Raw genomic sequence first — 25345 nt, 5'->3', positions numbered from 1 at the left:
GGATTGAACCCAGGGCCTTGAACATGCTAAAAAGTGCTCTACCTCTGAGCTATATCCTCAGCCCTTTTTTAAAATGGTATTTTGGGCAGGGGTCTCACTAAGTTGCCGAGGCTGACCTCCAACAGCAATCCTGGCTCAGTCTCCCAGGGAGCTGGGATGACAGGTTTGTGCCACCATACTCGACCCATCCTGATGCTTTATTATGACTTTCATTCAGCATGTGACACCTACTTTTTCTTTGACCAAATCCCTTGCCTGCTATTGCAGGCCACAGAGTAACCCTATGACAAAACAGAGAATGCAAAAATCCAACTGCTGTCTAAGAGCCTGAGCAGAATCTGTAGCAGAGGGCCAGGTGCTACTGTGAGTGGCGTTTTCTGGGGATGCCTTTGAATCCTAGGTGGCCCAGGAAAGGCTGTCTTCCTGCATGTAGTATAAGTCTATTCCACAGAGCAGCCCTGCACCCTGAGGGCCACAAAACCAATCATGCCCAGCAGCATAGATTTGGAGATGAGCTTATTGATCTTTGTAGCAATGAACAGAGCCAACAGGATTGTAAGGGTCTGTGTAATAAATATGTGAGACAGGAATTCAATGGGGAGTTCAGTCATCATCATGAGCTGCCTGAGGGAAGGAGGATGGGTAGCGTAGGTGGGGCCAAGGTCAGTTCCCACCCTGCCTCCTCCTTTGGGCCTGCTGTGGGTGTCCCTGTGCATTTTCACTATCTGCCATGGCTGTTTTCATCTGCTACCTGCATGAGAGGAGGACATAGATAATTGTGGGTCCCAGGGCAATTAATTCTTCCCTTCACCCTAGGACCTCAGCTACACAGGGTGAGGGCCCAAGCTGAAAGTGCCCAATGGTATATTTCAAAATCTGGAGAAACTGAGGCTTGTGTGCCAGGGCCATGGGGCTGGTGTGCTGAAGCTATTTGTTCAGCTCAGGGATATTGTTTTGAGGACCCACTATGCATAAGATATAGTTTCTAAGAGGATGCACATTCACTGCTCTCAAGGCATGTATAATCAGCAATAAATCACTTCACCCTATGTGGTTTCATCTGATTTGATTTTGTGGCAATCAGTGAAGTGATCTGGAATGACTCCCCTGTGTTCACAATTGAGAAAATTGTTTCTGAGATTAAATGGCTTTTCCCGGGCTTTGACTGCAAGCCCATATGCATTTTCTAACACTGGCCAGCTTCTTCAAGGGTGTCAGACAAGGGTCCCAAGAAGTATCCTACAGAGCAGGAGATGATGGATGTGTCAGGGATATAACAACTTAGAAAGATCTAGAAGAGAGAGAGATCTTCATTCAGGGGCAGACTGTGAGATTTTTTTTTTTAATAGTAGGGGGTCCACACCATTTAGTTTTTCTGGGATTATTCTGGTTTCTGCCTGGGGTCCTGGAACAGCTGTTAATTGAACCCTTTTTTTTATATATGTTTAAGAGTGACTTGGTTTAGATTGGGGGCAGTAGTGTGTGCCGTAATCTCACCTACTCCGGTGACTGAGGCAGAAAGTTCTCTGGAGCCTGTGAGTTCAAGGCCAGGCTTGACAACATAAAAAGAGAGTGACTTTGTTCATACAATACTTTATTTATATGGGTCCCCTTACCTTAAGATGGCAAGCTACATTGACAGAACGGTTATATTAATGCATGGGAGCCAGCAAGGTGGGGAAACAAGTAAACTAAGCTATAGCACGGGCTCTGATAGTGGTGGGACATATCTTGGAAGGTAGCAAATAAGGTAGGCTCTCAAATCATTTACTTAACTCAAGAGAGAGGATAAAGAATAGGAATCATGTGATCAGGAGTAAACTAAAATGTAAGAAATTCAGCACAACTTATAATTCCCTAAAAGTTAGCATGGCAAGAGCATATGGAAACCAGCAAATTCCAGTGAATGAATGAACTTATTAGGGCTGTTACCATGTAACCATGGAGAGTTGCAGTTGGAACTCAGGGTTTTTTGATTGATCCATCTTCTCAGCAACAAAAAATAAAAAATAAATGGATTGGGGGCAAAGGTTTAGGATATGAATAAAATGTAAGAAATTCAGCGCAACTCAGTGAGACTTCTCCTCTAGGAATCTAACACTGACCCATGACCACAGTCACCCCTTCTGGGGTGCTGTGTACCTTGAAGTATGTTTGTTTGTAAACATTGCATGATGTGGCAAATGCAATTGTAACACTTTTTGTTATTCCTTAGTGACCAGTGAGCTTATATATATATATATATATATATATATATATATATAGTAGCTAAAAAGAGAGAGAGAGAGAGAGAGAGAGAGAGAGAGAGAGAGACAGACAGACAGACAGACAGACAGATACACACACTCATACTCACACACAGAAGGCACAAGATGTATTTCCCAAGGGCACAGCCCCAAGGAACCACTCTCTTCTTCTAGGTCTCACCTCCTATTTGCCACCATTTCCCAATAGTCCATTCAGCCATGAGTCCAGAAATTGATTGGTCCTCATGATTCAATCACTTCCTAAAAGCCCCACCTATAAATATTGATACATTGGTGACCAACCCTTTAATGCACAAACTTTTGAGGGCCATTCCAAATCCAAACCATAACATTTATTTAAAACAGATTTTATGCTCTTGGATAATTACATCTTTTTTTGATGGATCTTTAATGGTCTTGGAGTGCCATACCAAAAAGTTACAAATTCATTCAGTTACAGTTTCTTCTAATACTTTTTGATAAACCAGATAGTTTAATTTTTATTTTGTGGGTTATCCTTCTGAAATTGTTGTACATGTTGTGGAGTGTCTAACTTAACTTTTCTTTAAGAGTTAGAAAATAATTCTAACATTTATTGAGCAATATATCTTTTCCCTGCTGAATTGCAATGAGATAGTTATATTCATCTATTCATGTGTCAATACCTTACTGAGTGCTGAGCAGAATGAATAAAAAGATGTATTATCATGCTGAAATTTTAAAACATCCAAGATAAAAAGAAAACCCTTACAAGCTCTGCAAGTGAAAATTCATAGTAATAGGAAACAAATTTTCCTAAGTTAATAGAGTATTACTTTTAAATATTGGCCAGAAATTATTCTTTTAAACAAATTATTTTACTAAACTGAATTTCCTAGGCAAAAATTAAGGCAGTTTCAAATATGTAGAGATTCAAGTCTAAAATAATTACTTAGAATATACTCTAGCAAATTGAAATTAAGAAAAAGGCAAACATAGCCTTAGTCCAGCTTGTGCCACTGTAGCAGAATTCCTGAGACTAGATAATTTATAATGAACAGAGGTTTACTTCTCATGGTTTGTAGGTTGGAAAGTCCAGTATCAAAGGGACAGAATCTATTGAGGGTCTTCTTGCTAAATCACAACATGACAGAGAGTACATGAAAGAGTGCAAGTACAAGAGGGACCAAAACCACTCCCACTGCAAGTAACCCACTCAGGAGTAACAGCATTTGCTTTTATCTATTCATGAGAGCTGAGCTCTTAGACTGAAACACCTCATAAAATCCCACCCACTAATATTGGTATGATGGCAACTAAATTTTAACATGAGTTCAAGAGAGAACAGACATTCAAACTGTATCATGTTGGCACCAAGAGTCATAGTTAAATCTAAATATTTGATGATATTTTCAATATAAATCATGACTTGGGGATTTGAATGAGGAAGAGATTGGGGGGGGGTGAAAGTAACCATAGAAGTTCAATGTAGGGCTTCTCTGGTTTGGATATGATGGAAATGCCCTAGTTACATACAAAATGAGAAAGGTACAAGTAAATATAGGTGTTAAATATTAGACTACCTCTCCCAGGAACAGAAATAGTATTATAACTTCCAAACCATCTGACATTAAATAAGAAACACAACAGTAAAAATGCAGTCAACATACCAAATGCAAGATCAGAAAAGTGAGAAACAATAGAAGTATTGTTTAGAAACAATAGAAGTATTGGACCCCAGAGTTAGTATAAAGATTATTTTATTTCATTGTTGATGTTGTTATTATCTGGTGGTGGGTGGCAAAGATCAAAACTAGGGCCTTGCACATGATAGGCAAGTACTCTACCACTGACCCCTATCTCTGATGAATGCACTAAAGACATTTGGGATTCAGTGGTGACAGAAGTCTTCTGGAAGCTTCTGTCTACTGACTAAAGACAGAAACTTTTGGGAGTGAGGACACCATAAACCCCTTTCCAGTAGAATTTTAATGTCCAAAAATAATACAGAGAAAGCCCCTTGGATATACATAAACAAACATTATCTGAAATTTCTTACCTCTTTTTGTTCTCCTACAGACCCATTTATTCTTCCCATGGAAGGCCCTCAATCCCCAACCTCCCCTTTAGCTGTTTGGAAAGTCACCTATTTCTGCATGTTCCTGCATGCACCATGAGTAAATATCTGTTTATTATTGATAATTTGTCTTTTGTCAGTTTCTTTTGTAGCTCCTTCACACTAAATATCAGAGATAGTGGAAAAAAAATTTTTTCTCATCCTAAAAGGCAGAAAGATAACTAATAGGATGACAGTAGTAAGTAGTAAGTTTTAAAAAATCACTAATCAAAGAATGCAAATGAGTTTAAATTCTATACTCCCAAACAAAATAGACGTACAGATAGGGCAGTAAAACAAATCCAAATCCAAATGGTGGATATATACAGACAACATATTTGAATCAAAATGTTGTAGAAGATTGAAAAGGAAGGAGTTGAAAAAGTCACATCTACTAAACACCATAAAAATAAACCAAGTTTAGCAGTAATTTTTTTGAGAAAATGCATGAAAAGGGATATGGACATTTTATATTTCTAATACTAAGTAATTATAAATATCCCAAGTGACTCTTAATGTATGAATGGTTAGGTGAACTGTGATACATCCACACCATGGATCACCACCTGGCCAATCTCAAAAGGAAGCAAACTGTATAAATTCTTGCCTACAATATTCTTGAACTGCCATAATCATGAGGGAGTACTGCTAAGTCTTTTCCAGGCTTAGGGACATACAGAATGTGGTTATAATGAGATAGTTATGAGGGATTGTTGCAAAAAATGATACAGTTCTTAATTATAGTGGTTGTTATACAGATCTACATGTGTTGTGGCATTGCATAAGATCATGTATATGCAGAAATTCATTCATATGAACCTGGTGAAATCTGAACAAGCTCTGTAGATTATACCAATGTCAGTTTCTTGATTTTGATATTAGTTACTTAAAATATTACTGTGGGGGAAAATTAGAAGGGATAGGAAAATGTGCCTCTCTATATTTTTCATTTTCTTATGAACTATAATTTTCTCAAGACAAAGTTTTTAAAAAGCTGACACCAGATAGCCACAATGGAGAAATGGACCAAATCTGCTCGATAGAATATTATTTCCCTGATAAAATAATGATTAAAAAAGCAGTTGGAAACAGAAAATGTTTATAAGGACCAAGAAATGCAGTAATTAAAAACACAATAAATGTATTGTGAATGGACCAATAAAAAGATAATATAAAATGAAATTCAGTTGTTTGGGGAAGGTGAAACGGAAGTTAGGCAATTTGGCTTTGCTGTGGCAACTGATCCTCATCTTTTGAAATATGAAGTCTTCTTTCTTTGCCTTGTCCTCAGTCTGGAGTTTGTTTTTATTATAAGTGAAGTCAACAAAGTCAGTTACTAAAATGTATGAGTGGACTACCTTGTGCGAGTCACTGGGTTTGATCCACAGTACAGAAAAGAAAAGGAAAACAAAAGGAAGGAAGGAAGAGAAAAAAAAGAAAAGAAAGAGGATAACAACTGGAAAGTTAGGAAGAACTTCACCTGAAAAACCAGATGGTACCATTCCAGGTTTTCTAAGGAATCTCCATACTGCTTTCCAGATTGGTTGCACCAATTTGCAGGTCCACCAGCAACGTAAGAGTGTGCCTTTTTTCCCACATCCTCGACAACATTTATTGTTGTCTGTATTCTTGATAACTGCCATTCTGACTGGTGTGAGATGAAATCTTAAGAGTAGTTTTGATTTGCATTTCTCTAATTACTAGAGATGTTGAACATTTTTTTCATATATTTGTCGATTGAATGTACATCTTTTTTTCTGAGAATGTCTGTTTAGCTCCTTAGCCCATTTATTTATTGGTTTGTTGTAACACAGCATCAATGTTTATAGCAGCTCAATTCACAATAGGTAAGCTGTAGAAGCAACCTAGATATACTTCAGTAGAAGAATGGATAAAGAAGCTGTGATATATATATATACACAATGGAATATTACTCATCATTAAAAGAGAATAAAATTATCTAATTTGCAGGTAAATGGATGGAGTTGGAGAATATCATGCTAAGCAAAGTAAGCCAGTCCCCAAAACCCAAAGGCCAAATGTTTTTTCTGATAAGTGGATGCTGACCCATAATGGGGGGGCATAGGAAAAATGGGGAAATTTTGATTGGGCAAAGGGGAGGGAGAGGTGAGGAGGGGAAAGGGGGCAGGAAAGATGGTAGACTGCAGCAGGACATCATTACCCTAGGTACATGTATGATTGCACATACGGTGCAACACTACATCGTGTACAACCAGAGAAATGAAAATTTGTGCTGCAGTTGTGTACAATGAATCAAAATGCATTCTGCTGCTGTCATGTATACTTAATTAAAATAAATTAATTTTAAAAAGATTTAAAAATCAAAAACAAACAAAAAACCAGATGGTACTTACCATGGGTCTCCAGTAAGCTATGAATGGACCCGTGAGTACAAAATACTTAAGTTCAGAATAATAGCCTTTAGAAGTATCGTCTTGGAATCTGTGAAATGCATCCCATACCATGTTCTACTTTCTAAGAGCAAAGAAACTATGTCAGAGTTACATCTTTCGTATTAACTAAAAAATGCATATGGAATCCTTCAATGATTCATTAAAGTTTATAGTACTCATGCATCATAGGAAAGATAAGAAGCTAAGTAAGTGCCTGGGGAAAGTATTCAGGTGGTTAACATCAAGTTCCTGATCATTCTTCTGCCATAAGCCCCATGGTGAAAGCACCATTCATTAATCAGTTGGTTTTTCTCTTGGCAGCAGGAGGGAGACAAGAATGTAATTGAGGTTAGAGCATGGGCTGAAAATCACAACTTCCAGCCACCAAATTCCTCCTAGCTTCTACCTAATTAAATGAATGCAAGCTGGTATTCATGCCTAGAAGGCAGAGTTTTTTAAAGTTTGTTCCAGGGGACCACTTGCAGCCAGCAGATTGTTGAGCTTTATATTCCACACTTGCCATATTAGATCTGGTGCAAAGCAGAGATGGAGTCTTACATGTTAACAAGTGCTTGGGAGCTTCTAAGAGACATCAGAAAATCAAGGTATAAGTCAAGATGATCAACAGGCTCTCAAGCACCCACAAGAGTGACAAGGTTCAAAAGACCACCTAAGAACCATTATACTGTTCTGGGAGTTTTCAAAGAAGGTCCCAAGATACCTTTTTGATCCCCTCCATCTGGTGCAGAAGGCTGCAGAGGAGGCTCCTGTACTAGGTAGCCCAGCAGAGAGTGGTTCTGGAGCCCTGCCTCCAAAACCTTAGGCAGTAATTCTTCTGCAGCACTCAGCTGGCTTTCAACATACCAGGGGGATGCCCAGGGAGGAAATCCAGGAAGAACACATCTGCTGCTTCCGAGCTGTAAAAGTTGCCAGAGAGCTCTCTTTCAGTTGCTCTGGCAACTTTTACATTTAAGTATGTGGTCTAATATGTTAATTATCATCCATTATTATGTATCTGAAGTTTAGAGGTTTATCTTTATGCCTATGGATTTCTAATTGCTCTGCCTTCCTTAGTTAAAATTATTTATTTCTTCTCTGAAGTGATTCATACCTTTGCAAAGATTAGTTGAGCATATTTGTGTGGGTTTACTCTTGGGTTTTCTATTCTGTGTTATTAATCTTATTTCTATCCCTCTTCCAATATTATGCTTATCTTGTTTGCTTTAGCTCTTCAGTAAAGCTTAACATCGAGTAGGGTGTTTCCTGCCACTTCATTCTTCTTTTTTAAAATTGCTTTAGCTATTTTAGTTCATTTTCCTGTCTATTTATAAATTTCTATGTCTAGAAAATCCTGGCTGGGTGTTAATAGGAAATTTGTGAAACCTAGAGATCATTTTGAAAGAAATTGGCATCTTACTATAATATCTTCCAGGCAGTGATCGAGATATGTGTCTTATTTAAATTGCCTATGATTTTTTAGTTAGCACTTTGCAGTTTTTGGCATACAATTTCTATACATGTTTTATTAGATTTATATTTCAGTGTTTCATTTTTGGTTTCCCTTGTTTAGTCCCCACATGTTTATTGCTTGTATGGAAATAGATACTTTTTGTGTGTCAATTTTATATATTTTGACCCTGATACACATACTCATTAATTTAGAAGTTTTTAATTTGGGGGGATTCCTTGGTATTTTCTACATAGACCATCAGGTCACCTGGCAATAGAGGCAGTTTTATTTCTTTATGATATTCATTTCTTTTATTTCCTTTACTTCCCTAAGAAGAGTTCAAGAATTATATTAAAAGTAGACATCTTTATCCTTTTCCTATTTTAGGGGGAAAACATTTTCTTTCACCATTAAATATAATGCTAATTGTAGTTTTTAGTAGTTCTTTCTTTAGATTGAAGAGATTTCCTTTTATTACAGTTTTATGAGTTTTTATTATGAGTATAAGCTGAAAATGGTCACTTACTTTTACTGCATAAATGGGTATGATTATGTACCTTTTCTTCTTTAGCTTTTTAAGAAAAGGGTGTAGATTATATGGATAAATTTTCAGTTATTGAACCAGCTTTGAACACAGTGAATAAACTTCATTGGGTCATGTGTAAAATTCTTTACATATACTGTTGAATTGTATTTGTTCAGATTTTCTTAAGGATATTTATGTGTATTTATGCAGATTGTGGGCTACAGTTTTTAATCTTAACCTTTTTATTTCTACTATCTTTGGTTTTGGTATCAGAATAATACTAGTTTCTTAGTATTACAAGGATTTCCTCCTTTTATGTTTTCTGGGAAAGAGTTGTAGAATGTATATCCATTATTCTTTAAATGTGTTAGAATTTTTCAGCAAAACCATCAGGATCTGGAGATTACATTTTTAAGAGTCTTGAGAATCATGAGTTCAGTTTAATTGCCTTCAGGGTCCTCCACTTGCTCTGCCATATCTCTTGGTTGGGTGTTAGTAGTTTGCACTTTTCAAGGAATTGATGCATTTTTATTAAGTTGTTAAACGTGTGTATGTAGAGTTGTTTGCAGCATTTCCTTACCAGCCACTTGATATCTACAGAGTCTATAATGACACATTCAGGTTTATTCCTGATATTCATTTCTCAATTATATTGATCTTTTCAAGGAAGGACATTTTTGCTTCATTGATTTTCTCTATATTTTTCTATTTATTTTTTCCTTTCTTATACTTATTACAGACTTTTCTTCTTTTTCCAGTTTCTTAAAGAGTAAGCATATATTACAAGTTAGAAACATGCTCTTTCTAATGTGAGCATTTACTATTATACTGTTCCTCTTAGGATTTTATCCTAATCCAACACATGTTGATACCTTGTATTTTTGTTTTTAATTAAGCTCAGTGTATTTTTTTTTTAGTTTTCTTTTTTTTTACAAAATATGCTAGTTTATATAATATTCAAATTTCAACCATCATCATTTACTACAGCATTTAAATAAAGCATAAGATCTCAATTAATGCAAAAGTGTTGATAAAATTGAGATTAACCATATTTTACAAAGAAATTTCAAAAATCTTTATTTTAGTTTTCTTGAGATTTCCTTTTTTACTCATAGACTCTTTAGAAATGTGGCACTTAGTTTCCAAGTATTTGGAGAGTTTCCTGTTACCTTATTTATTCATGTCTACTTTGATTTTGTTGTAGGCAAATACCACACTTTGTATGGTTTTACTTCTTTTAAATTTATTGGGGTTTGTCTTATGGCTCATGATATGGTTGGTCTTGGTCTCTGTTCTAGAGCAATGTGAGATGAAAATGTATTTTTTGCTGCTATTGTTAGCCATTTGTCTAAATGCTTGTGAAACCCTGCAGGTTGATGGTGTGTTAAGTTCTTGTACATCTTTGTTGGATTTCTATCTAGTTGTCCTGTCATCAGTTTCTGAGAGAAGAATGTTGAAGTCTCTACATATAATTGTAAATTTGTCTACTTTCTTTCTTTTTTTTTTTTCATTTCCGTCACATATTTTGCAACTTCCTCATTCGGGAAAGCAATTTTGATTACTGTGACTTCTTGGTGGATTGAGCTTTTATCATTATGTAAATTTACATCTGTCCTTCTAATTTTCTTAGCTCTAAGATCTACTTTATCTGATAATAGCATAGTCACTCTTGCTTTCTTTCTGAATCGTATTTGCAGGGTGTATATTTTTCTCAGATTTCCTCTTCCCCGTCTTCCTATGGTTTACTTGAACATTTTGTTTAGAATTCTTTTTTTATTTGTTTTTGAGTGTGTCCCTTTGTTTGACTGTTTCAAGGTTGCTGTAGGCATTATATTTGTTCTACTAGTGTCAATATCTGACTCAAGAATAGACATTTTATCTTTCTTCTTTTTTATTTTATCTTTTAAGAACTTCCTTAAGGCACTTTTTTTTTTCTCCAAGGAAATCTGCTGATAATGAGTTCTCTTAGTTTTCCTTCATCTGAAAATGTCTTGACATTTCTTCCTTATTTCTGAAGGATATTTTTACTGAATATAGACCTCTGCTTGACAGGTATTTGCTTTTAGCACTTAAAAAAATGTTATGCTTCTGCTTTCTGTTCTCCATGGTTTCTGATGAAAACTCTACTGTCATTCTACTGACCTTTGTTTAGTTTAATTTAAATCCCTTTATGGATCATTTCTCTCATGCTGCTTCTAGAGTTTCTCTTATGTTTAGTTTTTAGATGCTTAATTAGGATAAGTATTGGCATGAATTTCTTTGGATTTATTTTTTTGGGGGTTTTACTCAATTTCTTAGCTCTCGAGATTTATATCCTTAACTAAGTTTGAAAAAGCTTTCGCCATTATTTCTATGAATAATGTGCAGTCTCTTCTTTCTCCTCTTTCCCTGAGACTCTCATGACACAAATATGAGATCTTTTGTCCCAGAAGCCCTCTCCCCATTTAAAAGTAAATACACACACATATATTTATGTTATATATATATATATATATATATATATAAATCTTTCACCTTTGTTGTTTAGATTGGATAATTTCTGTTTCTATTCTATCTTCAAGTCACTGAGTCTTTCCTTTGTTATCTCTACTCTGCTCTTGAGTCCAGCCTGTGTGTTTCTAATCTCATTGGCTATATTTTTCAGTTCCAAATTTTTCATTTGGTTTTTTCTTCTATCTCCTTTTTTCTTTACTGAGACTTTCTACTATTTTGTTTGTTTCAGAGCATGTTCCTCATTGCTTACTGAAGCATTATTATAATGGTGATTGTGAAAGCCATGCCAGAGAATTCCGGTATTCCAAGATGTGTCATCTCAGTTTTGTCATCCGCTCATTTTCTTTCTTTTTTTTTTTATTACATTTGAGATTTTCCTGGATTTTGGCTTTATGATTAATTTTAATTATATCTTTGACACTTTAAGTATTATTTTATGAGACCCACTGTCTTCTTTCACTGTTCTTTTCTATACCTCACCTCCTCTGATACTGCACTAATGGAGGATGGCACCCCTATTGTCAGGTGGAAGTAGTGGTCCAGGGTTCCTGCCTAGCCTCCATTGACACCTAGGAGAAAGAGGGGCACCTTGTTACTTCTGGATGGGGGGTGTAAGTCCAGACTTTACAAGTGTCCTCTAGTGATATGGCAAATGGCACTTGTTACCACTGAGTCAAGGCTTAGTCCCAAATCCTTGGCCTTCTCTCACATCACCTTGTTCAGATATAGGAAAGGGTACCTTATTTTCACCTGGTGAAGTTAGACATCGTCTTCACTGGGCCTTTGTTGATGAGGTTAGTGAGCACACTCATTTTTTTCCCCTTTGGTGTTTAATTGGGGTAGAACTATTGTGTACACAATATTTGTTTGTCCAACTTCCCCTTTTCTGATCTTTTCGCTTTGCTTAGGACTTTATGTGTTCCTGTTTATATTTATGGGGGAAGCCTTCTTTAGGACCCAGTTGGGAATATGTGAGACAAATAGAAAACCCAGGGAGCTCAGCACCATGTCATTCATTTTTAATGTCATCTTATCTCTTCCACCTGCTTCTCTGCAGTTTTTCATGTTTATTTTTGTCTTATTTTCATAATATTTTGTCCAACTTAATGAGAATAATAGTATTTTAGTCAGCTTGGGTTGCCATAACAAAATAACAGATTTGGTGGCTTTAAATAACAGAACCTCACAGTCCTGGAGGCTAGGAATCCCAAAATCAAGGTTCAGGCTGATTTGATTCCCTGGTGTGGGCCCTGGTTTGCAGGTAACCTTCTTCCTATTGTGTCCTCATGAGAGAAGGTTTGGAAGGAAAGAGAGGGAATGCTTGCTCCTACATGTGCACCCACAAGAGAGCAGGTAGGGACACAGATTAGATCCAGCTTTGTTTTCTTCCTTTTATTTATAAGGCCACGATCATACCAGTTTAGGATCCCACCCTTGTAACCACATTTAATCTTTATCAACTCTTCCTTACCATTTTAACCTTATCACCTCCTTATCATTTTCTTTCTTTTATACTGTCATAGCAAGTAGGTTTTTTAATAAAAACATAACACTTCATTTATTTGGATTTTATATTTATTCAGGTTGATATTGGTCAATTTCCATACTTGATGTAAGAGGAAATTCACTCTCTTTAGAAATATCAGTCTGAACTGGGCATGGTAGCACATGTCTGTAATCCTAGCTACTTGGGAGACTGTTGAAGGAGGATCTCAAGTTTGAGACTAGCCTGAGCAACTTAGTGAGACCCTGTTTCAAAATTTAAGGAAGGGGTTGTTCTGGGGATGGATCTTAGTGATGGAATGCTGGCCTAGCATGCACAAGGCCCCTGGGTTCAAATCTTAGCACACACACACAAAAAAAAAATAGAAAGAAAGAAAGAAAACAAGAAAACAAAATCAGTCTGATCAGTTTTTAGTCAGTTATAGCAAACCTCAGGCATGAATTTGGGACCCTGAATAAAATTCCCTTAACATCAGGTCAGCTTTATTGCTGGAGGACAAACTGCCATGGTACAACATTGTTATGTTTGCCTTTATATTTTCAGGTGACCCTTGACTGATATAGATGTATTTCCACATGTAATGAATACTCTTTATACATAGGAAATTAGTGTCAGAATATTTTCTCTTCCACAGGTAGACATGTTTAGTTTTCCTGCTTTTTCTTTTTTCTTTTCCTCACAGGCCCAGGGCCAAATATAGGTCACATAGTTTAAGAACTTTAATTAATTATGTTTAGTTTATGAACCCATTTATATCAAGTTACACAGGCTACACAGAGCTTTGTGATACAAGGGATGTCAAGGCCCCAGATAGACTCAGGAGGATAGAGTCTAGCACTAAGTGCTAGGGAATTCACTGAACCATCATGGGTCACAAAACTAATTTCCCACCAAGGCAGGAGTAAAGTCTGTGCTTCTTCTTTCTGGTTCCATACAAGGTGGGGAGAACTGAGCAGGCCAAGACCCTCAGAAGGTAGCCGACTCAGTCAGAAGTTGGAAAGGGGAAGAAAAGCCTACTCTGCAGCACAGGAAGATGAGAAGGAACTTGATTGTGTTAGGGTGTGCTAGGAGTCAGCTCAACAGCTCCCTTATAGATTTCTAACAGGTGGAGTGAAGGGTTCCCTCTGATGCATCTGAAGTTTGTTTTTGTTTTATTTTTAATAGCCAATACTACCTGAGAAAGCCCTGCTCCACCCAGCATTAGAAATGGTTGGGTTGAGCTGGAAGGTTCTGAGACAACCTGCTAGAAAGGAGCCCAGGGCATCTGGAGAGAAGGCCCTCCAGCCAGGTCCACAGGATCACTATGGAAAGGTAGCAACCCTGGACTTACAAGGATTAGAGTTTCATTCTAGTCTGTCCAGCCAGTAAACTAAAGCTATGGGGATGCAAGTTAGCCTTTGAGTTATGAGATTTTTATAACCTGAAAATGGTCCCTGCTACAATAAGTGCCCAGGAGTGGATGCCATGTAGCTTTGAGGGAGCCCCAGAGCCCTGCTCATTTCTCCTTCCTTGCCTATTTTTCCATGACTGCACCTGTGTCTTTTAATCCCTTCTTATATATTACAAAAATGTTACATACAAAGGCTTTATCAGGAATGAAACAGTACAGAAAATATGACCAGGATTCAATTAAAAAAAACTGCTGAAGATGAACTGTATGTTAAAAATTACAAAACATTCTTAAGAATCCATTTGAATTTGAGCAGGCAGCTACAAACACAGCAGAAGAAAGAAAATTAAACATAAAAGAAACTAAAAACACACACACAAAAAAAACTTTAAAATGTAGCTTTGAAAAGAATCAAGTAGGATTAATAGAGGTGAGAATTATAGCCATCAAAATCTAAAAATCTAGTGCAGGCTAAGGATGCCAGATGAGACATTATCATTTAAATTGACAGAGACAATTTCCTGTCAATCAAGGAACACTACATAGATGGAAAATAGGAAAGAATGTTAAATTGTAGTTGCAAGAATATGATTTCTAACACTTCTTTTGTGTTTTTATATCCTAGGTTCTATTCCAAATTCTTTACACATATGAATAAACTTTTGGGGAAAGTACCATTATTATTTGCAGATAAGGCAACTGAAGCAGTGTGTCCAAGGTCACAAAGAAAGCAGGTTTAGAAAGCCGAATTCTTATCAAGAGAGTTCCTCTCACTTGAAGAAGAGGTATTTCCACATACATTGTCTAGTAATGTTGAAGACAATGACAGAAAGAATGTAGGAAAATGGTTAAAAAGATTATTTTCAGAAAACAGGTAAAGTCATAACTCACAGATATAAAAGTGAACACCTGTCAGAGAGTTTATTAACTCATATGACATGAAGGAACCAGGCAGATGTTATAGTCAGTTCAGTGGAAAAGCCAAACCAGTACAAATTTATATGGCATTTGGGGATTTTGAGATGACCTGGAAATGGACACAAAACTTGTTCCTCTGCAGTGGGCAGGAAGTCAAAGCATTACTTATTAATGACAACTCAGCTCTCACACCTGTCTGTTGCCAACAATCTACTAATCATTGCAAAATAGCTCAGATAATCGGCTGTCATGTATAATAACTAAGAAGAATCAATAAAAAATAAAGATCAATGAGCTACATTAAAAAAAAAAACAACGGATAGGGTGAACATCGATAATTTAAATCTGTGTCCTGTAGAGAATATTGTTTTCCACTGAAATATGGTGCTTTTTCTGCAGAAGCCATGTTCCAAAAGAGTGGCTGAGAATTTAATAATGTTGATGAGAAACACAAATCCTCAGATTCAGGAGACATAGTCTGAGGAAACAATGTGTAATAAAAAAGGAGCCCAAGAAATGTTGTGTGGGGCGGGGGGGGGCAAAAAAACTAGAATGCCTGAAGCCAAAGGAAATCCTGGAAATAATGAAAGAAAAAAGCTTGCTAACGAAGGAATGGCAATTAGGTAGACTGCAGACCTTTTAAAGGCAACAATAGGCGCCAGAACAAAAATAAAATGAAATAATGTCTTTAAAGTACTGAAAATAATTGTCAGCCTCGAATTCTGTTACAAGCAAAACAATTCTTTACACAGAGGGCAAAATCAAGGTACATTCAGGAAAACAAAGACTAAAGGACCTTACTGTGTAAAGTCTGTACTCATATAAAAGAAATGACCAGAAGATAAAAGTGGATCAATGTATGAAAAGGAACAATAGGAAGGCAATTGGTAAACATTTAGGTACATGCAAATGGGAATGCATAACATCATAAAGATGAATTTAGGGTATGAACACAAAGTGGAGGGCTGGGGTATGGCTCCATGGTAGAATATATACTTAGTCTTTGCCAGTCCTGGGTTCTGTACCATCCACACCCCCAGAAAAACAAAAACCAAGTGGGATTAAAATATTGTAAATAAGTGACATGAAACATGTTTCTTGGAGAGTACTTGGAGGTAAAACATTCAGGTGCACTTACGTTGCCTAAAAAGACCACACAGATAACAGCTTTATGTAGAATATACAAGTTAAAAATGTAAGAAGAATCAACAGGCCCATAAGACTAATATATTTATCTTCTAAACAGGTAGAAACTAAGGGGATAAGAAATAAAGAAAATGTCAGAAACTTAAAGGAAGGAAAAAATCCAAAGCACAACATGAGATAGTAGAAATAAAACATTATAGTCAGACCAAGGTTGTGGCTCAGTGGAAGGAGCTTGCCTTGCATGTGTGAGGCACTGGGTTGAATCCTCAACACTACATAAAAATAAATAAAGATATTGTGTCTATCTACAACTAAAAAGAAAAAGCAATCTTAAAAAAATTATAGTTGGAAGGAGACCCTAATTGTTATACAAAATACGTGTATGAAGATGTGAGGAAAAAAAAAAAGAATAGCATTACCCTAGATAAGGTAGAGAGAGTGATGGGAGGGGAGGGGAGAGGTTGGGGAGATAGGAAGGATAGCAGAATGAAACAGACTTTATTATTACTGTGTGTATATTATTACTGTGTGTATATAAGTGAATGCATGACTAATGTGATTCTGCAACCTGTATACTCAGAAAAATGAGATATTATAACCCATCAGATTCAAATGTATGATATGTCAAGGTCATTGTACTGTCAGTGTAACTAATTAAAACAAATTTTAAAAAAAGAAAAAAAATAAAGTAAATGCTTTTATTATTTTAAAAAAGTTATACTCAACAAGACAAAATATCTGTTAAAAAGCAGGTATTTCCTAACAATAATTTGTTTTTTAAAAAGATCGAAGTATAGACTATTTAAATGGAACTAAATCACATGTACGCAAGAGATGAAAACAAAAACAGGAAAAAATAAATATTAAGTAAATAAAAATAAATTATTTTATTTATTATAAATTATAAATTATTTTTAAAAATAAATATCTGAAATATGAAACATCTAAATGTGAATTAAAAAAGAAAAAAACACCTTTGATGTGTATGGAGTATGTGTAAGGAGACGGACTGCAGGCCTTTCAAAGGCACACAATGAGAAATACATAACCTTAAATATGTTAGAAACAATTTAAAAAGGAAATTTGTGAATTAACTAGCCAATCACAAGATGTTAGAAACAACATTAAATCCAAAGAGGAAAGAAGGAAGAATAAAGATAAAACTAGAAATTTGTTAAATAAGATAAATAAAACACATATTGATAAAAGATAAGTTTTATTTATTTATTTTTAAAAATAACTACTAATAACAATTTGGGAGGCGATTAACAACAAAGTAAGAAGGCATAGGAAAGTGTTTACTAGGTATAAAAGGTATAAATTACTAGGTTTAAATATGATCATTAAATCAGAATATTATGGGAGTTTGACTCAATAAATTTTGGAAATTTAGAGAATATTTAATACTTTCAAACAAAATAGAAATATAGACCAAAAATTAAGTGAAGTTTTAAAAATGTATATTGTTAAAGCAAATTTATTTTACAGTATAATTGAGTGGCAAATATAGAGTTTCCATTTATACCCATTGCTCCCCACCTCCACTGACTTCCCTGTTATCAACATCATCCACCCAGTGGCACATTTGATGAACTTGCATTAATTCATCATTATCATCCAGAGTCCATGTTTTATATTAAGTTTTACTCCTGGTGTTGTACATGCATTAATTCGTCATTATCATCCAGAGTCCATATTTTACATTGTTTCACTCTTGGTGTTGTACATTATAGTGTCCTATGGAGACTATTCACCCAAATCTTCTGTGCTTAATCTATTCATCTGTCCCTCCCACTGACTCCTAACATCACTAATCTTTCTGCTGTCTCCGTAGTTTTTGTGTTTTCCATAAAGTCATATAGTTGGAATCATACAGTATTGTTACCTTTTCAACTTGGCTTCTTTTATTTAGTAATGTAATGTAAATTCGAATGTAATATAGATTTAAGCTTCCTCTGCTTTTTTCATAGCTTGATAGCTCATTTCTTTTTATTTCTCTATTTTTAAATTTTATCATTATTACTTTTTTATTTTATTTTCTTGTTTTATTCTATTTTTTTTTTTTTTTTGCAGCTCTGGGGATTGTATCCAGGAACTTGCACATGCCTAGGCAAGCACTCTACTACTGAGCCACATTTTTAGCCAACTCAATTCTTTTTAGCATTGAAAATGTTTTAATATCTGGATGTAGCATAGTTTATCCACTCATCTACTGAAGAGCATCTTGGTTGCTTCCAAGCTTTAGCAATTATGAATAAAGCTGCTTTAAACATCTGCAGGGCAGTTTTTTATGTGTATGTAAATTTTCAGCTCCTTTGTGTAAATTCCACAAATCAAATTTAAGAGTATATTACTTATGTAAGAAACTGCCAAAATGTCTCCCCAAGTGACTGTACCAGTTTACAATGAATTGTCAGGGGTGGAGGGATTCCTGTTATTCCACATCCTTGTTAGCATTTGGTGTTGTCATTGTTCCAGATTTGGGCCATTCTGATAGGTTTGTAATGGTATCTCATTGCTATTTTATCTGTATTTCCCTGATCACAGGATGTGGAGCCTATTTTCATATGTTCATTGCCATTTGCATATTTTCTTTGATGAAATGTCTGTTAAGGTCTTGAACATGTTTTTCAGTTGAGTTATTTGTTTTCTTATTTTTGAGTTTTAAAAGTTTTTTTGCCTATCCTATTATTTATAAGTTATGCTTTTTGCAAATATTTTCTCTCAGGCTGTGATTTGTCTTTTTATTCTCTTGATATATTTCAGAAAAGCAATTTAAGCTGGGCATGGTGGTATGTGCATGTAATTTCAGCTGCTTAGGAGGCTGAGGCTGGAAAATAGCATGTTCAAAACCAGCCTCAGCAACTTAGGAAGGCCCTAAGCAACTTTGAGACCCTGTCTCTAAACAAAAATATAAAAAGGGCTGGGGATGTGGCTTAGAGGTTAAGTTTCCCTGGGTTCAATTTCCAGTACCCAAAAAAAAAAAAAAAGTAATTCAAAAAGGTGGGTTTTACAGGGAAGTCCCATCTAGCATAACACTTAGAACATAAAAATGTATGAATTTTAATTAAAATACTAGCACACTAAATCTAACAAAATTTAACAATAAATATTAACAAAATTAGTTTTCTATTAAGAATGCAAGTTTCGTTTAACTTTCAAAAATCTACTAATACAATTTAATCTAAAACAATCATCCTGGTAGTTGGAAGAAAAAAATTAATTGATATTATTTAATACCCATTTGTGTATTAGAATAAAAATCACCTAGACTGACACATGATCTTTACCAAAAGCTCAGTTAATGCTGAAACATTAATGTTTCCCTACACTAGTCCTTTTGGATGCACTTTTCTCAGTTTCAATTGCCATGGTCAACTGTGATGCAAAACTGTTAAACAGAAAATTCCAGAAGTAAACAATTTTATTACAATACATTGTTAAAACTGTTCTATTTTATTATTAATTGGTGTTAATCTTACTATGCCTAATTTATAAATTGAACTTTATTATAGGTGTGTAATTACAGGAAAAAGCACAGCATGTATAGGAGCTAGTGCTCTCCATAGTTTCAGTCATCCCCCAGGGCCTTGGAAATTATGCCCTTGGATAAGAGGGTCTACTGTGTGTGGAGCAAAGGAAGGATATCATTTGTCATCACTTAAAAAAAAAACAACAACCAATAAGTAGTTAAGAATTAGGAATCAACTAGATTATCATCCATAGACTGTATTATTTTTATATAGAAAACTCACAAGACAAAATATTTTGGATAGAAAACAGAATCAATATAAAAGTATTGAATGTATTTCTATTCTCTTACACAACTGGAAAATGTAATACAGCAAGTTTTATGTCCAATATCTGTACATATTAAAAAGTATTAATACACACTAAGAAATATTTATATAAATGTTGTATTATATCAATATATGCCTCAAAAATCTCAGTAACATAACACTGTCAAGTTTTCCCAAGTTTAATTTAATGTGATTCCACCAAAAGTCTCAACAGTGTCTTAGTGGGACTAAACAAGCAGATCCTAAACTTTACAATAATGAGCAAAATGTCAGAATAGCTAAAGCAATTTCAAAGAAAAAGCACTAGTTTGAGGCACTTGCCTTGCCAAATACCAGCACTTTCATAATTCTGTAATAATTAATATGATGTTGAATTGTACTGGGTCAGGAATAGGCATATAGCTCAAGGAACAAAATAAAGAACCCAGAAACTTGAAACATGTGATGATAATATCCCTATGCTATTTAGAAAATTGTTATAATCCATCCAATGTTATATCCAATTGTTTGATAATAATATCAATGTTATGGATAATTGAACGTGTAAATTAATAAAGAAAGGATTCTCCTTTGCAAAATAAATTTCACTGTGTATATTTAAGGTATATAGCATGATATCGTGAGATAAACATGCATAGTAAAAATTATTGTAGTGAAACAAATGAACATACCCATCATCTCACATAGTTACCCATTCTTCTTAAGTTTGTTTGCTTTTGTAACACTAGCAGATGAAGTCTACATTTAACAGGTCTCCCAAATACAGACAGTAATCCTCTTGTTGTATATTAGGTCTTTAGTCTCCTTCATCTAACATATCTGCTAATTTATGTTTTTGGAATCTCCTTACTTCCTTCCTATCCACTTCCTTTCTGCTTCTGATAAATACAGTTTTATTTTCTTTCTTGAATGGATTCTTCTGGAAGCCTTCTACTGATGATCCAGACATAACCTCCTGGAACTTCTAGCAGCTTAGAAATGACCATGAAAATTTGGTTCTACACAAGCTTTTCATCACAGACTGTAATAGGCCATACAGTGGGTCATAGAACAAATGTTTTAGAAGAAAACATGGAACTTAATCAGAATATCTATGACAGGGTGTATAGATATAGGTACAAATGTATAAAATTCATCTAACAAAATCCATCTATTTTAAGCAAACTTGTTTTCCCTCTTGAAATTGGAACCTACCTTGCATCAGTAGTGCCTTTACCCTGTGTCTTAATATGTACTTTACAGATTTTTTTTCCTTTCTTTAGAAATCTAAAATAAATGGTGCCTTAGAACCATTGTCTTCTGAAATGTATGGGCTTCTCCTTCCTCCTGTCTTACGTATTTTCAGATAAGAGCATTTTCAGCTAGTCTACTCTTCCTTCTCGTAGTCTTTCAAGGATATTAAATGCTCAGATGGGATGGGACTGATTTCACTTGAAACTTCATTAGTTGGGGGTCATTCTGAACCCACACATGGTGTCCTCTTTGTACAGTATACCTGGATTTTTTTTTCAAAGCTTCATCTGTTCCTGGATGCACATTCTTATTCTGTGGAACACATATTCCATTGGGACTTGGACTTGCTGATACTTCTTGATGACTGAGCTTCACTGTTTTTTATTTTTATTTTTTTCTCTCTGGTGGTCCATTTCTTCCTTCTCTGTGGTTGGCCCAGACACTCTCCCTTGCATGATTATGGTTGAGCCTCTCAAGCTCAGTGGTGGTGCTCATGGCAACAGGGCAAGTTGAGGAGTTTATCCTAAAACTGGGATCAGAGGGATCTAATTCCAAGGCTCTTTGCAGATACAAGATACAGTGAGGCACTACATGGGACCCCAAGGATATGAAGAAGGGAGAGTTCCAACTTCAGACCCACATGATCCACCTATGCCCTGTGGAATCTCCCACTTTATGCTTTCCCTACATCTGAAAGCATTGTTGGTCATCCCCTTAGGTTGGGCCCCTGAACCCTGCTTGGCACAGCCACCCTCAGTTTTTCCCCAAGCCCCTTTCTAGCCTCACTGCTTAGATAGTTTTTTTCCCCTAGACCATGGGTATTTTTCTCTCCCATGGTCTAGGGAAACAGAAGTTCCTGAAGCCTCCATCATTTAATATTATCCTCAGGAACATGATAAGATCATGTCCCCTTCTAGAAGCATGGCGGAACTTTGTAGCTTCTCTGCCCATCTCTAGAGTCTGTGTAGGGGCCTTTCCTCCTGACCCCTCCCCTAAGGACAGAACCTATATCCTGAGTATCCGAGTTAAATTTGTCCTCAGTGAGTGCCCCCTTTGTGGTTGGTGGTGAGACTCAAAGGTCTCCTTACATCAAGATGGCACTCTGGTCATCTCTGGCTGGAGGAGGATGAAGGCAGCCAGAGGAAGGCAGGAAACCTAGGGACCAGGTTGGGCATCCTCAAAACTCTATGGATGCCTTGTGTCTTTCAGTAGTCAAGGAAAAAAATGCATATATATATATATATATATATATATATATATATATATATATGCATTTCAAACTATTTAATATAGAAAATTTCAAATATACACAAAAGCAGAGAGAGGAATGAAGTGATTCCCTGTGGACCAATCTCATCACTGTGGTTATCAGATTTTCCCAGCAGGAAGGCTTCAAGATCACATGCACTGTGGTTGCTGTGTTCTGGCATCTGTCGGACATTTCTGTGTGCAAAAGGCCAGGCTGTGCAGCAGACTGTGGATTTTGTGGCCACCCACAAAATGAGTGGCTTTAGCCATTTATATTTCAGAAAAATCTCATTATTTGTCTTGGAGAGCTATGTTCAAACTCAGTGTTTTGCAACAAGGTCCCTTTTCAAGTCAATCTTATCTCCAGCCCTTATGTTCAAAACAGATGAAAGTACTTTTTAGCACACATCTGTTACATGAGTTCACTTTTGTATTATTTATTGATAAAATCAACTCGCCTATGGGAAAGAACATTTTAACTGCTATCATGTATATTGATTTTCGAGTTTTGGTAACAATTGCAATGTCACAATCCCATGTATCTCAGTATTCTGTATGGATGAACAATACTTTGAAATCATGGAGTCACACAGGTAAGCTGTTGCTAATGGCAACAGTTTTTTAATCTTGTTTTAACCTATTCCCCTTGTGGTCTTAAAAATCTCTTCACTTAAATTGGAATAAATGCTTGGAGAAAAAGCTCGTAGAAACTGCTTTTTTTTTTTTCCAGAGTTGGATCATTGATCTAACAGATGCTCATAGTATTTATTATAAATATAAAAACCAGGAAAGAAACCCAAGCCTAAAATACACAAAATTTTGTATCCTGTGGCATGGCATCAGACCACACTTTCTATTGTTGCTGCCAAGGACCATTGTCAGTGGCAGAACACATGCCAAGTCTGGTGTAGATTCATTGTTATGTAACTATAGACACAAACTTGCATTTTTTAAAAGAGTAATGCAAAACTGAAATCTCATGTGGTGAATCATTTACAAGAAATTCAAATGTGGTGTACATTCATGGCAAGAGAAATTTCAGTTTATCTCTCACCCAAAGGGGAATAAAATGACCCATAAATTAATATTGGTAATCTCTGAAAAGTTAAAATTTTATGTATAATCATTTGATTGCATGGACCTTGATTCGTATTTTAAAAATACAAAGAAAAGAAAATATTGGAATCAAGCATTTGCAGAAATCTCAAAAGTCTTCCATAGCATGTTAGGGTCCCAGAGAACCTAGTTTGAAAACCATGGTGCTATTCTGAGTTGTTACATTTTTGAAGGTTCGCATTTTTAGCTATTTTATGCCCAGTTATGGTTTCTGATATGACTCATTAACGCAGTCAGATACAGACTACAATCAAGCAAGAATATTTACATCCTTATCCTACTTCCTCTCTGTCTTTCCTTTCTGGTGTTTGGATGTTACCAGGTGGATGTGTTCTTTATTGTCTCAGTGGATAATTATTTTATGTCAACTGAGCCTCCGTCCCTCCCTCCTTTTCTTCCTTTAAAATTCCTCATATTTATCATATTCAAATCATGACTTTCTTATGTACTTTTTTCCTTCAGCTTCTGGTTCCTGTTATTCTTATTTGAAGATGGTTTTTAATATATTTTAAATCAAATCCATGATGTTTTCCAGCCTGTTATTTCTTCTGTCTCTTGCTCTGCATCTCCATTTCCTAGGAGAAATCTCTAGCATCTCTCGTTGGGACTCTCTGTTCCTGGGCTCCTGTCTGGATTGTTGTGGTGATCCTCACCTCTGTTCCCAGGTTTCATCTAAAAGTTTGTTTCTCCTTTCTCAGTTTCATCCTCATTTTTTCTGAAGCTGACCAAGGACACATATGTGGGAGAAAGCTCTTTGAGGCTTCAGTATTCTTGAAAATGCCTTTCTTTGCCTTCATGCTCGAATGGTTTTTTTTCTGCTCTGGAAATTTTTCTTTGTGTGATTTCTTTAGTAATTTTCTCCCTCCTACTCTCCTGTTGTCTCTGAATGGACTGGAGCTCTCCTGGCCTTGTCCTTAGGAGGTGTATCATTTCTGTCCTACTTGTCATCTCTGATTTTTTATCAGCCAAACCTCCAAATATTTATTTAGAAAATTATTTCATCAATTTTAGCTTTAATTTCCATATTGCTGTTTTCCTAATTGCAATATCCTCTTGAATTTTGGGGGAGAATATTACAGTTTTAAAGAAGTAATTTTGTATTCTTTTCATGGACAGATCTCTTTGGATTTTTAAAAGATGTGTATCCTTGATTGTAAATCTCATGTAAAGACTGATCACAAATATGTAGTGGTTCTGTGTTTTCTCCTGAGAGGACCAAGGCATAGAAAAGGCTCACTGAGCCTCTGTCCATCCATGTGGGCAGCCCTTACTAGAAGTTTTCTGGTCATCAAAATGAGGGGCAATTTGACTCTGTGGAATGAGCATCTTTTTTTTGCCTGGGTTTTCTTGAGGCAGTTTATTATTATTTATATGTAGAAGGACTGTGTTTTAACACTACCCAGGATTTATTTTAATCAATATGGTAAGACATATAGACACAGAACTGACTGTTGCTAAGAAAGAAGATTTTATTCAAAGTTTCCTAACAACAAGAAGCATAACTCACCCCTGAGTCAGGGATACAGGGGGAAGTGCCGGATTGATTATAAGGCAAAGAAATCAAGGAAAATGTAGATAGATAGGAGCTTTTATTGTGGTTTGCCAGGGAAGGAACAGGTCAGGCAGAATAAGCAGGTTTATAATGGGCTGATTTGAATACTTTCACATCCCTGGGGTGATTAGGGCTGGTGGATAGTGACCCCCAAGTGTGAGAGCCTGATAGAATGGGAGTTGAGAGGTAGGCTCTGGATTGATTGATTTATATT

General features: G+C 35.8%; 1 protein-coding gene across 5 annotated transcripts in view; it reads left to right on the top strand.

Moving 5' to 3' along the window:
- LOC144374916 (neuronal acetylcholine receptor subunit alpha-7-like) overlaps positions 1 to 25345 on the top strand; it is a 103571-nt gene that overhangs the window by 63742 nt on the left and 14484 nt on the right. The window lies entirely within an intron of this gene.

This window comes from Ictidomys tridecemlineatus, unplaced genomic scaffold (genome assembly GCF_052094955.1).
Source record: "Ictidomys tridecemlineatus isolate mIctTri1 unplaced genomic scaffold, mIctTri1.hap1 Scaffold_95, whole genome shotgun sequence".
Lineage (NCBI taxonomy): Eukaryota > Metazoa > Chordata > Mammalia > Rodentia > Sciuridae > Ictidomys > Ictidomys tridecemlineatus.
The sequence above is the reverse complement of the archived record's forward strand: the minus strand, read 5'-3'. Positions and strand labels throughout refer to the sequence as shown.